The following is a 13,457-nucleotide window of genomic DNA, read 5'->3' as shown; positions in this document are numbered from 1 at the left end:
GTGATGGTTGATTTCTTCAACTATTGCTTACCTGAGAAGGTTTTTATGCCTCCATTTAGTCTGAATGAGTTTAGCAGGATACAGTAGTCTTGGTTGAAAAGCCTTTCTCATTGAGCACTGGATAGATATCTTGCCATTCTTTTCTGGCCTTCAGAGTTTGTGTGGAGAAATCTGCTATAATCTTATGGGTTTTCTTCTATAAATGACTGTTTTTCTCTTGCAGCACTCAAAATCCTTTATCTTTATTCCTTTTCATTCTAAATATGATATGTCTTGGTGTTTTTAGGTCTGGGTTAATTCTGTTTGGGACTCTTTGGGATTCTTGAACCTTTACGTCCTTTATGTTGTTTAGAGAAGGGAAGTTCTCAGCTATTATGTCCTGTAGAATGCTTTTTTCCCCTTCCTCTGGTAAGCCAATGTGTATATTACTTCTTTTGAAGTCATCTCAAATGTCTCTGTTGTTTTCAGTATCTCTTAATCTTTTAGTTCTTTTATTTTTGTTTTTTTAATTCATCCTTGATCTTGCTAAATCTGTTTTATGCCTCAGTTATTGTTCTTTCCCCTCTGTTGTTTTCAGCAGCTCAACTATTTTATTGCACTGATTAGATATTGTATTAGCTTGTTCAACTAGTTGTGCTCTTAACTCTGCTATTTCAGCTCTCAACTTCAAGATAGTGTTGTTTTTTTTTTTTTGAGTCTCATTTGCTGTTTTCCCATTTCTGAAATATTACTTTCAAAAGCTTTCTTCACTCCTGTAATTATCACACTGATTAATGTTTGGAGGTTGTCCTCATTCTTATGTGCTTCTATCTTTTGGGGACTTTTATCTGGCTCATTTCTCCAATGTTTCCTATCAGTGTAACCTTTATATTAGATGTATTATGAAGTCCCTCCCTCAGGACTTTTCAATACACTGATTACATCTGGATTGACTTGTGTCTAAATTAGCTATTTGAGTTTACAGTTGCAAATCTTAACAGTTGTTTCAATGTTATCTCAATCCCTGAGATGAAGCGCAGTGGCTGTTAAACCTTCCTATATTGTTATGTTATTTATCTTCCCTGAAAATTATGGGAGCCTGAAAGGCTTTTTTACTTATAAGTAGATTTTAGCCTAATCAGATAAAATAGGTTGGGGAATAGATAGCGCAATGGTTATGTAAAGAGACCTCCATGCCTGAATGGTCCAAAAATCTTTGGCCCAATTGCCCTGCTCCACCACCATCAAGAGCCAAGCCAAATAATGATCTTTGTCTCTGTGAGTTTCTGAATAAATCCTGTTTGTATTTGATGGGTTCTGAGGCAATTAATCACTGCATTTCCTAGCTTATCAGGAGAACAATGTGGAGTGCTCCCTACTATATATCTATATAGATAGATGTTCTATTATTTCTTTGAATATGGCATCTGCTTCCTTTCTCTCATCTCCATCTGAGACTCCTACAATTTTAGTATTTGCTTTTCTAGTGGAGTCTTTAATCTCTTGAAGAGCTGTCTCATTTTTTGCAAAGCTTTTTCTCTTTTTATTTTGAAGTCAAAGAATGTGGCCATTTTGTCTTTTTTTTTTTTTAAAGATCTTATTTATGAGAAAGATAGGAGGAGAGAGAGAAAGAACCAGACATCACTCTGGTACATGTGCTTCCGAGGATCGAACTCAAGACCTCAAGCTTGAGAGTCCAATGTGCCAATCCACTGTGCCAACTCCTGCACCGTCTCCTATTTCTAATTTTCTCTCTTCTACAAGGGAAAGTTGATTTGTTGACTTGCTATTTGAGACTGAAATACATTCAAAGTGGCCTTCATATCCTATAACTGTTTTTAAGTTTTTCATTTTCCTACCAAGTCAATCTCTGAAATCAAAGATTTCTATCTCAATCTATTTCCCCACATTAAATTGAGAACTTTGCATTTCTTCAGATTTCCTGACAATGTTTTCCCTTACTTCTCTCATAGCTCTTCTATCAGAATTATCTATAATTTCTGACATAGTATTATTGCCCTTGATATCTCAAGATACCAGACTATTTCTTAAAGTAGAGTATTTCATGAAAGGAGCTATGCTATGAGGTCAAAGTCACTTACATTGCCTGCAGGATGGTCTCACTCTAATCTCTATGGTTCTCTATGGCAGCTAGGACACCTTAGAGTTTGATAGGCTTCCTTGATGTCATAAGGATATATTGTTCAATTCCCTAGTTTCTCTGGACAGTTATATGGGGTTTGCTCAGGAACCTGTGGATTCTATCACTCTTTGAAGGTTAGTCTCAAGTTCCTTTATGTAGGCCACTTGGTCTGTGGCTGTCATAAATAGTGCAACGATGAACCTAAGGATACACAGACACTTTCAAATTAGTTTTTTCACATCCTCTGGATATATGCCTAGGAGTGGCATTACTGGGTCTTAAGATATTTCCATTATTATTTGTTTAAGAATTCTCCATACTGACTTCCAAAGAGGTCAAACCAGTTTGCATTCTCACCTTTCCCTCCATATCCTCACCAACATGTTTCCAATCTTTTCTACGCAGGCCTGAGTTAAAATTTGTAAATGCAAAGAATGACATAACCTCAATTTTTTAAATGCAGTTTGAGAAGATGAATCTGGCACCTTGCATATGTGCAATTTAACTTCTGTGCTGTCTCCTAGATCTATTTTTATTCTTTGTTTCTGAGAAAGTTGAAGTCATCTCTTAGAAGGTTGCTGCAGTCTGACACTCTCTTACATATACACATATACATCCAGTTTTTCTGTTCTCTTCCCTCTGTAGGTATTTATAAGTTCTACTCCTGAAATTTAGTTGTTAACAAATCTGTCACTAAACAAGAAGTTACTTCTTACCAGTATTTCAGGCATGACTTACTGGATTGATTTTGCAAGCCATCTTTAGATACTTTAATCACTTTTGCATCATTTATAACATTTAAAATCTATTGACAGTATCTAGTATACTGTATATTATATTATAATATAAAAATAGAGGAAATAAACTATAGTATGGGGCACATAATAAGGTACAATACATAGACGACAGACACTAGTACAATGTTTACCAATTGACTGTGTGGAATGAAGACTGAGAATGAGAAGAATGTGAGATGAGAAGCCTCTGTGCTTTGGGGTTTTCTGTAAGCACAGTGTTCATTCATCTCACAAGTCTGATTGTCAGAAAGTTGGTCAGAACTCCAAAATGTCATAAAACAAGTAGGCCATTAAGTGATGACTAACTTTACAAATAGTGACTCAAAGGCAACCACCAGGCACAAAACTACAGTTCCTCCTGGGTGGATTATGTTAGAGTATAACTGCTTTAACAGCCCTAATTTTCTACACCTCTTTGCATATCACATGCTAATTCTGAGCATTTGTCCATGTAACTTGCTTTAGTTAATGGTTTAGTAACAAGACAGACAAAAATAGTGGTTTGAAAAAATACTGTGTATTTATTTCCACGTTCTTTCTGGGTCTTACGCCACAAAAGAAGTCATGCCCTGACTAACATAAAGGTGGAATCTGAGAGACATGTGGACAAGAGTCATCTTACATGAAGCTATCCTAGATCAGCCAACACTTCACTCAGAACCATCCAAAATTACCTTAGATTCATGGGAAAACATTACACAGTAGTATGATATAAGGGCCCTGCAAAGGCTACTGACAGTGGTATGTAATGAATATAGAGGTCTCATTCAACTCTACATTCCTGAGGATAAAATAAGCACAGGTTATCCACATACTTCCACAAAAAGAGCTATTGCTAATATGTACTAAGCACCTATGAGCCTTTCACTGTGGCTACTGCATTTGCAACCAATTCAGTATCTATCACTAGTTTTATTAACAGGAGACACAAAGGTTAATAACTTGCCCACTGGATAATAACTATAAATCAAGGTGGGGGTAGCAACATAATATCTGTCCTTAACCACAATATGATACTGCCATGTATCTTCTTAGAATTTACAACAAATATTGGGTTGGAAAATTCATGATGTCTTTTTCTGTTTTCTATGCAAAAATGTGTTATAACTTTTCTGACAGCCCAATAGTTAATAATTGTTGATTCCCAAGGAGAAAATGGTAAGAAAAGTGACATGGAATAGTTCTGTACTTTTAAATCGGTACATCTGACCTATGACCTAATATTATCTATTTAAAAATAAAGTAAAAGTAGCACTGATTTTAAAAGTGGGACCCTGAGGAATTATGTCAACCAGTATTAAAAGTAAATAGAATGCTGATTTTGTTGCCTCATCATTCATATTCTATGTTTTTTTTTCTTTATTGTTTTTAAGTGGTGCCAGTAATGCATGGAAGGCATGCACTTTATAGCTCAGCCATATCCCTGCTGTGTCACCACTACATATTATTTGTCACATAAACACTGATAATTTTACCATTTATCCAAGACTTCTTTGTTCTGTCAGAACCAAAAGGATAATTAAAAAGTCAAGAACAAAGCCAACACTCTAGAAGAATACAGGTAGTTTGAACAGTCTAAGGCTGTATCACTTAGAGTGAAAACAGAGTTGGGGCATAGATACAGTATGTTTAGCCATAAAAGCTTTTAGCAAAGCACTACAGCTCTGTTGGTCTAAAAGATTCACTCAGTGCACCTTCAGTATTCTGTTTGTTTTCAAACATAGGAACAGAAATGATTTACTGCATTAAATTTGAGAATTATACTGCTTATAGTAAACTTCCTGTTTTCTTTTCAAATTAATTAATTTTACTGTTAAGCCATTTTAAAAATTGTGGTTACTAGTGGTTTACAAGATCATAAGACTACAGGCTATAGGTCCACACAGCACCTGCCACCAAAGTTCTGTACCACTACCCTATCAATGATAACCACCAGAGTTCTCATATTAGTTTATCAGTTTGTTTGTTTGTTTTTGCAAGTTCATATGCTTCAATTTTCTGGATTCCAGATATAAGTGAAACCAACTGGTAAACTCTATTTTCTACTAAAGTAGTGAACAGGTATTCACTATATATATTTTTCAATATCAAAATAATCTCAATACCTACAATAATTAAAAAAAATATGAAAGGTAAGATGCATATTTTAAATAGACTTTAAATTTGAAGCAGCCTAGGGAAAATTTTCATTTACTTCAGAGTAGTAAATGGTGAGATTAGTATGACTATCAACCTCCTACTCACTCCCAGTCAGAAACGCATAATTTGCAAATATTATATATTTAATGTCATTTTCGGCTAAGGATAAAGGACATCTGCCTTCTTCTGTCCACCTTTCTAATACTATTTCCCTAAATCTAGCATCAAACAAGAAGATATTATAAAAATAAGACCATAACATCAATAAAATTGGGTCAGTGATAAAGAATGTTGTCAACTTCACTTTGTTCCATTTTCTCAAGGATGTGGTTCACTTGGCTTAAATGGGATTACATATCTACTCATTCTCTTATAAATGATTTTGCTCTCTAACAATTCCCAGCACTAACCCCCAACCTGTACCTCTGGGACAGCTTCTTTATTTCCTTCTGCATGCTTGTAAGTCTCAAAATGACCCAAGTATACATCAAGAACTATGAGAGTCAATGTTTTTTTTTTTTTAATGTTTTATTTATTTTTAATGAAAGAGAGAAAGATACAGAGCAAAAGAGACCAGAGAAGTGTTCATCTCTGCTTATGGTGGTGCTGGGGCTTTGAAATCTCAGGCATGAAAGCCTTTTGCAGAACCATTACGCTGTCTTCCCAGCCTAAGTCATACATTTTAAAGTAAAAATTAAAAATGATAATAAAAATGTCATTTATTTAAAACAGTTTCTATGAACCAAAAGATAGCTCTGTGAGTAGAGAACATGCCTTACCATGCATGAAATTCTCTGAGTTTAATCCCCAGCACTACAGGGTACCATGGACAAAACTGCATGGCTGCTAGGATAATAATTTGGTATTTCTCCCTCTTTAAGTAAACAGAATAAAAAAACAAACAACAACAAAAATCTTTGGTTGTTTTCCCATAGTCTGGCATGAAAGAAACTTCAACCAAAGATTTTTGTACTGCTTTCAAAGTAATCTCTCTCTCTTTCTTTCTTTTTTAATATAACATTGGGAATCAACAGGGGCGGGCCTCACACCTCATGTTAGCTGTCAAACTCAAGCAAAAATTAGACTTTCTCCCAGTTGTTAAATCACTGAGTGTCATTTGTTGTATCCAAACTGTTTTTGTGTTTATGGGATCTGGCCTCAATTTGGGAGGGAATAGACCCAGGGTTTAAGTGTTTTCTAAGTTAACCTTAAGTTTTACTGTATTTTACTTGTTTGATTATAATCTTTAGAAGAAATACTATATATAAATGACCAAGAGATAAACTGCAAAAGTATATATCAACTAAAGGATAATTATTATTCCCTATGACAACCTCTATTACAATAATTGAACAAATAAAATGCTCTACTCCTACTCCTGTTCATTTATCTTTTTTCTCCTGTTTTATACCTTACCACCTTTCAGCCACCAGGTTGTAGATGCTATCATGATTCCATCCTGATTTGCCTGGGCAGATGACCTCATCAATATGTCCCAGAACCTCACCTCTCCAGAACCTTACCCAACTAAGGAAAGATAGAAAGAGGCTGGGGGTATAGATCCACCTGACAACGCCCATGTCCAGTGGGAAAGCAATTATAGAAGCCAGAATTCCCACCTTCTGCACCCCAAAAAGAATTTTGGTTCATATTCTCAGCTGGGGAGAAATGACAGGGGAAGACAACCAGAGAGCTCTGAACTCCAACTCCAACAGCACCCAGAGAGAGAAGAGGAAAAAAGGAGGGTCATTTGGAAGTAGTAATATGTTGCTAGGTGCTAGAGGCATCACTGGAGCTAGGTTGGTTTTATGAGCTCCGCTGAGGAACTGGAGGTTGGGCGGCAGTTCCAGCCGCTTTCACTCCTGATCCTTGGCCTGTCCGCTGCATGGTGTGTGGGGTGACCACGAAGCAGCCTATGGAGTTCAAGGCCATGCTGCTGAGCCCGGGTTCCCAAAGCAGTGGTGCTGCTCCCCTCTGCCCGACCCCACTCTGGGCCTCAGGCCCCTGGATGAAGAGCCACCGATGCTGTTTCAGACACAGACCCTCCTGATGACTCTGCAGCAGCCTGCCCCGCCTGACAGCAAGCGGCACCTTCCAACTCCAGAGCAAATTTTTCAGAACATAAAACACGAATATAGTCGCTATCTGTTGTGACCCCAAAGGGATTATGGGACAGTTAGCATATGAATGATGTCAGCCTGAGGCAGGGACACACAAGGGAATGTATAAAAGCACAGACTTGGAGCAGCTCAGGCTCTTGGGCTGCTGATGCTTCTTCTGGTCAGAGGTATCTTGGTGGAGGCTGTTCTAGGTGTCCACCATGGTTACTTCTCCTGGGAACTGAACACGTGTGACTCTGCTAGCCGGTAAACTCTTAAGACTCCCCTACTGCTATGAGCAACCTATACCTCAGCTGATAATTGTTTATCTTATGGGACTGAACTTTTAACAACTACTCACATATTTTATGGACCTAGCATACTCCTAACCCCTGATGATAATTGCTTATTTTGTGTTATCTAAAATATTTGTCCTGTACTTTTGTACTGCCCTAATAAACCTCTCTTTTGCTTTGCCTTAAATGGAGCCATTTATTTGCAGCACCTAGATATTAGCCCAAATAAAGCCTCTATTGTTTAAACCTGTTCTCAGCTCCCCGCTATGAATCCTTTTACACACTGCAGCCATAAGCTCCTTTCAATTTAAGTTACAACTGTTATCAGAGATGGAGGCATTTAGAAGTTGTCCTTAATCAGAGTGAAGCTTGTACTTCAGAAAGCCAGTCTTACTCCTCAGCACTCACAGCACCAAGTTCTCCAGGCTCTTCCTGGATGAAGAAAGACCAGTCTATCTTTACCCTTCCCACAAGGTGCAATAATATATGACCGTCTCTTAAAAGACTATGAAGAAAAAAGTCAGGAGAAATATGAGCAAATCCTTAATACCAAACTAGCAGAACAGTATGAATCTTTTGTGAAATTCACACATGATCAGATCATGCGACAATATGGGTCAAGGCCAACAAGCTAGGTGTCCTGAGACTTTCTTGCATATCTGGGTACCAGGTTTAACGTCAAGAGATGGCTGCTGTACACTTTTTGCAACTGGCTTGATATCATACTTCAGCTCCAACTCTGCATTTTGAGAACACTTTAATGTCCCTGGCAAGTCCATTTTATACAACTTGAAAGACCTTAAAACTTTCTGGTTGTCATAAGCATTAACTTTCTTTTCTGCTTATCCAATAAACAGCTGTGCCCTACTGTGGTTAATTTTAAAAAAAAAATGAAAGGAAAAAAAATACTTGGAGCAGCAGTTTAGCAAAATATGCCCTCAGTGGCACTCAGCAAATGGAGTGTCCCCAAACACAGTTCTGTAAGAAATGTGTGTGAGTGTACACATATGTGTTTTAAATTACTATTGGTATTGTGCATTTTTTTTTAAATCTTGGGGATTCTTGCTCTGAATTTAATGCATGACAATTATTGTTATCTCTCTCTCTTCTATATGCCTACATAGCTTGTATTTTTCTCCCAATAAAATGCTCATCTTTTCTCTGAAACTGATTCTTTGTGATTCTTCCATGTTGACTGATTTCTATGTCTCAAACTTTTTAATGTACATACCATAGGCTGAGTCTTTGATATGCTGACTTTATTAAAAGCTTAGACCAGGGAGAACAGAAGCAACCGGTGGCACAGCTATATACAAATAATGTCAAAGGATATAAATTATGGTGATGTTGGGTATGATACAGCAATCCTAACAAAGGGATTTTTCAAAATTAACCCAAATGCCAAATAATGTAATTATAGCAATAACTATCTATTGCCTTCTTAAACCTTAAGACAGTAGGAACCTCCTGCTTCCTCTATAGAGCCTGTATTTCCCCTGGTCCTGGAACCTCTTGGGTGGGGTCCCAAAACATAGATATAGACCAGGTCCCGTGAGATAAGGCATATGTACACATGTATCCACAAATTAGGGAGCAAAAAATATATATGAAAGCAAAAGTACACAATAGTCTGCAGTGAGTCAGTATAAAGTTCAAAATGAAATAGTGTCTACTTAGACTTAGATACCCTCCTCACCTATTTCCCATAACACTTCCCTCACTTATTCCAAAGCTAACCTTATCAAGGCAAAGAATGCAAAAACTGAATAAGGGCAAGAGACTGGCATACTTTAACAATGACTCTTAAGTCACTATCAGGCCACCCCATCAGCTGGGGCCCTATTTGGGGATTCCTGAGATTCCCAAACAAACATGATGGGTCTAGACCTTGAATAAATCCCAATTGTTATTGGTCATTCCTATCAGGAACAACACAATAGACCCCTTTGTGGGCCCCCATAGGACCTTGCCCTCAACTTGGATCAACAACGGTAGAATGTTCCATCCTCTGAAGGGAGGATGGACAGTATACTCTATGCTACACCTGAGGAAGATGGGTCCTGAAATTGGGACAGCTTTGAACATTCCTACTCATGACCACAGAATGTGAGCTCAGATCTATAGGGATGCAGAGGTCACATAGGCTCCTAAGCTGAATATGGGCCCCAGATCACATCAAATCGATGTGGTTTAGTCAACAATATTTATACCCCTTTCCCATATTTGGGAGCTACTCTCTTCCCTGATCCAGCTTTCTGGTCCTTTTCCCAGCCATGACATCATGTCCCCAGACAATAACTTGGATCCACCTGCATATCAAATTTCAGGCTCAGGGGAAAACAGAAGTGTTTTAATGGTTAACTACTGTTGTCTTCATGATACCAATAGATATTTTAAACTACAGTTCTTTATAGTAAGTTAGAATTCCAGCCCTAATAGACATTTAAATTAGTTTTTTCTTAATGTTAATTAGACTAGAGTTCTGCCCCTCCTCCCCATCAACAGGTATAAGTCTTTTTTTTTTTTAACACTAATAAGCAATAATAGATGTAGATTCCATTCCAATTTTCTGTCTTAATAATAGTAGGTGTTAAGTAGATTTTTAAAAATATTTATTTATTTCTTTCCTTTTGTTGTCCTGGTTGTTTTGTTGTTGGATAGGACAGAGAGAAATGAAGAGAGGAGGGGAAGACAGAGAGGGGGAGAGAAAGACACCTGCAGACCTGCTTCAGCACTTGTAAAGCGACTCCCCTGTAGGTGGGGAGCCGGCTGCTCAAACTGGGATCCTCATGCCGATCCTTGTGCTTTGCGCCACCTGCGCTTAACCTGCTGTGCTACTGCCTGACACCCAAGTAGAATTTTTTAACACCAGTTTTTTATCTTCACTTGATTGGTTACATCTACATCTAATCCCTAATTACTTTAGCAACTAGTTTTCCCCACTGGAAAATTTCCATGAAGGACCTATGAAACATGAACTGTAATTTGACATTTAATAATTCTAAAAAAGCTAGGAGATAGCTCACTTGGTAGAATTCACACTTTACCATGTGCAAGAACCCAGGTTCAAGTCCCAGGTTACTACATGAAAAAAGGGGAGCTCTACAAGCAGGGAAGCAGTGCTGTGTGTGGTGTCTTCCTTTTACTGTCTCTCTGTGTCTCTCACCTTTTACCTGGAAAAAAAGGGGGGAAGGTCAGGGAGACTACTGGAAGCATTGAAACTGTCCCGGTGTAAAGTGATGCTCTGGCAGGGGGAAAAAATTCTTCTCCCTCCCTCCCCCCACCTCCAGGGTTATCACTAGGACTTGCTGCCGGCACTATGACTCCAATGCTCCTGGAGGCTATTTTTTTCCCTTTTGTTGACCTTGTTGTTTATCGTTCTTGTTGTTGCTGTCGCTGTTGTTGGACAGGATAGAAATAACTAAGCTTTAATCTTAGGTGCTTCCCAAAGTCATTCACATACTCCATCTCAGTATTTAAGGAAAGTCAAAGGCTTTTATGAGCTATGAGCCAGGGACTGTATAAAAAAAGCAAATATGTTGGAGAAACATGTATTTAGTCATCTGAATGACCAAATATATGTTTCTCATAAATCACAATATTGGGCATGGTGTTTCTCCAGGGGCAGCAGGTATTGACATTAAACACATTAGAATCATTTGGTAAGGGGCTGGGGGAGGAATTCAGTCTGTTAGAGCACCAGCATGTCTGCCTGGCACCACCTTAGCCTAGATCTGCGCAGTGCTCTAGGCCTGTTTCTCTCCTTCTTCCATTCTATGTCTCCCATAATAAGTAAGTAAATCTTAAAAAACAAACAAACAAACAAACAAACAAAAAACCTACCAGGTAAGCTTTAAATACTTACCATGTCAGCATGCATACCAGACCAACTACTTTGAATTTGGGAGGAGGAAGAACCAAGGCAGGGACAGAACCCATAAAAAGTTTTTTTTTTTCTTCTTTTAAAATTTTTTAATTTATAAAAAGGAAACAAAACCATAGGATAAGAGGGGTACAACTTTGCACAACTCCCACCACCAGACCTCCGTATCCCATCCCCTCCCCTGAGAGAAAAAGAGGTTTTAACAGTTAAGACAGTGAGAAACAAAAGTTGGTAAAATCTCTTGAGAAAAAGAGAAAGACAGTGATTGCCTATGCAGGGATGGGGTACCTTTTGTTTTCTGGATAGAGGTCAAGGGTCATTTGAATATTTATTACATTGATTCAGGGTGTACCAAAATGATTGTTGTGCAACAAGCACATTCTAATAAACCAATGGAATAGAATGCAGTGTTTGGGCACACAAGAGCACACACACATACATGGAAACTTGATTTATGATTGAGCTGGAAGTTCAAATCACAAGAAGAAAAACGAACTACTCAGTAATTAGTATGATGTAATGAGAATCCATTTGGGGGAACAGTGAGCTTTTACATCATGCACAAATTGTAAAAATTTTGAGATGATATGGTTAATATTCCTTAAACAAGACACTAAAGCACAACCACAAAGAAACTTGACGACATTAAAATTAAGAGCTCAGTTCATCAGAGGATAATAGAAAGACAAGTCATGTACATAATGCAGCAATTAGAACACTCAACAAAGAACCAGTATTATCTGGAATGCTAAAATATCAATATGAAAAGATAACACAGGGCAGTGACCACCTGGTTGAACACACACATTATAGTGTGCAAGGATCAAGGTGCAGAGGGCAAGTGTCTTTCTCTCCCTTTCTATTTCTTCTTCCCCTCATAATTTTCCTCTGACTTAGCAAAAAAAAAAAAAAATTAAGTAAATAAAAAATTTTAAAAGATAATACATAGAAGTCATTACAAAGAGGAGCTAAATGACCAATAACCATACGAAAGATTTCTAATTCAATAGCTAATCAGAGAAAAGCAAATTAAGATCACATGAAGATCTCATTTTGTATCCATGAATTCTGCAAGAATTTAAGACAAAAAATATCAGGCGTGGCAACGAATTGGAATAGTACACTCGGCTGGTAGTTTAAATTCATTCCTCCCTTCCTGTAAAAATGTGGATTCTTCTAGTACCACTTATTCTAAACATACCTTTGATGGCATATTGGAATCATCTAAGGAGTTTTTAAAAATTCTAATGTTTGAGTCCCATTTCCCAAAGATCTTGTTTTAACTGGAAATTAATATTGAGCAGGAAGAAAAACAAACAACAACAAAAAAACCTCATCACAGAACACTATTATTTCATTTGTACAAACTGAAAACCATATTAAAAAAAAAAACAACACAACACCCCTTCTCCTAGGGGAGCATTCATGTGGTACAAATATATATAATTTATTTATTCCCTTTTGTTGCCTTGTTTTTTTTATTGTTGTAATTATTATTGATGCTATTGTTGTTGGCTATGTCAGAGAAATGGAGAGAGGAGGGGAAGACAGAAAGGGGGAGAGAAATATAGACACCTGCAGACCTGTTTCACCGCTTGCGACTCCCCTGCAGGTAGGGGGCCAGGGGCTTGAACCGGGATCCTTACGCTGGTCCTTGCATTTTGCACCACCTGTGCTTAACCTACTGTGCTACCGCTAGACTCCCTGGTATAAATATTTTTAAAACATGGGAGTAATAAACAAATGGCAGCAGGAGAGGGGAGTAAAATGGGGTGGGGGAGAGCATGAAGTGAGGTATCAAAAGTAGATGTAATGTTCTATTTCTCACACTTAGCAGAAAGTACAGGGTTATGCTTTTTATTGTCTTCACAGCTTATTATCATGTGATATCTACACAATTTTTAACAAAAATGAGTTAAGTATTATAACTTACTAACACAAAAAAAGGGCATTTTCACAGTGCTTGCAAACAATATGCTGGAGGCAACTGTTACGCTTCTTCCTCTAGGAAAATAAAAGGTTGTCTTGGAGAAAAAAAGGATGTTTTACTTCATTCTTAGCAGTTATTTTTCACCTGATTTAAAAATATTTTTTAGCTGCCTAGGAAGTAAAACAGTAGCA

The 13,457-nt window shown here is 37.6% G+C and overlaps 1 protein-coding gene and 1 pseudogene across 5 annotated transcripts in view; one reads left to right on the top strand and one right to left on the bottom strand.

The window, feature by feature from the left end:
* NARS2 (asparaginyl-tRNA synthetase 2, mitochondrial) overlaps positions 1–13,457 on the bottom strand; it is a 138,401-nt gene that overhangs the window by 96,116 nt on the left and 28,828 nt on the right. The window lies entirely within an intron of this gene.
* Positions 6,944–8,097, top strand: LOC103124416 (akirin-1-like; annotated as a pseudogene).

The sequence above is a fragment of the Erinaceus europaeus genome, chromosome 17, assembly GCF_950295315.1.
Source record: "Erinaceus europaeus chromosome 17, mEriEur2.1, whole genome shotgun sequence".
NCBI lineage: Eukaryota > Metazoa > Chordata > Mammalia > Eulipotyphla > Erinaceidae > Erinaceus > Erinaceus europaeus.
Note: the sequence above shows the minus strand (reverse complement) of the source record. Positions and strands in the feature narration are given on the sequence as shown.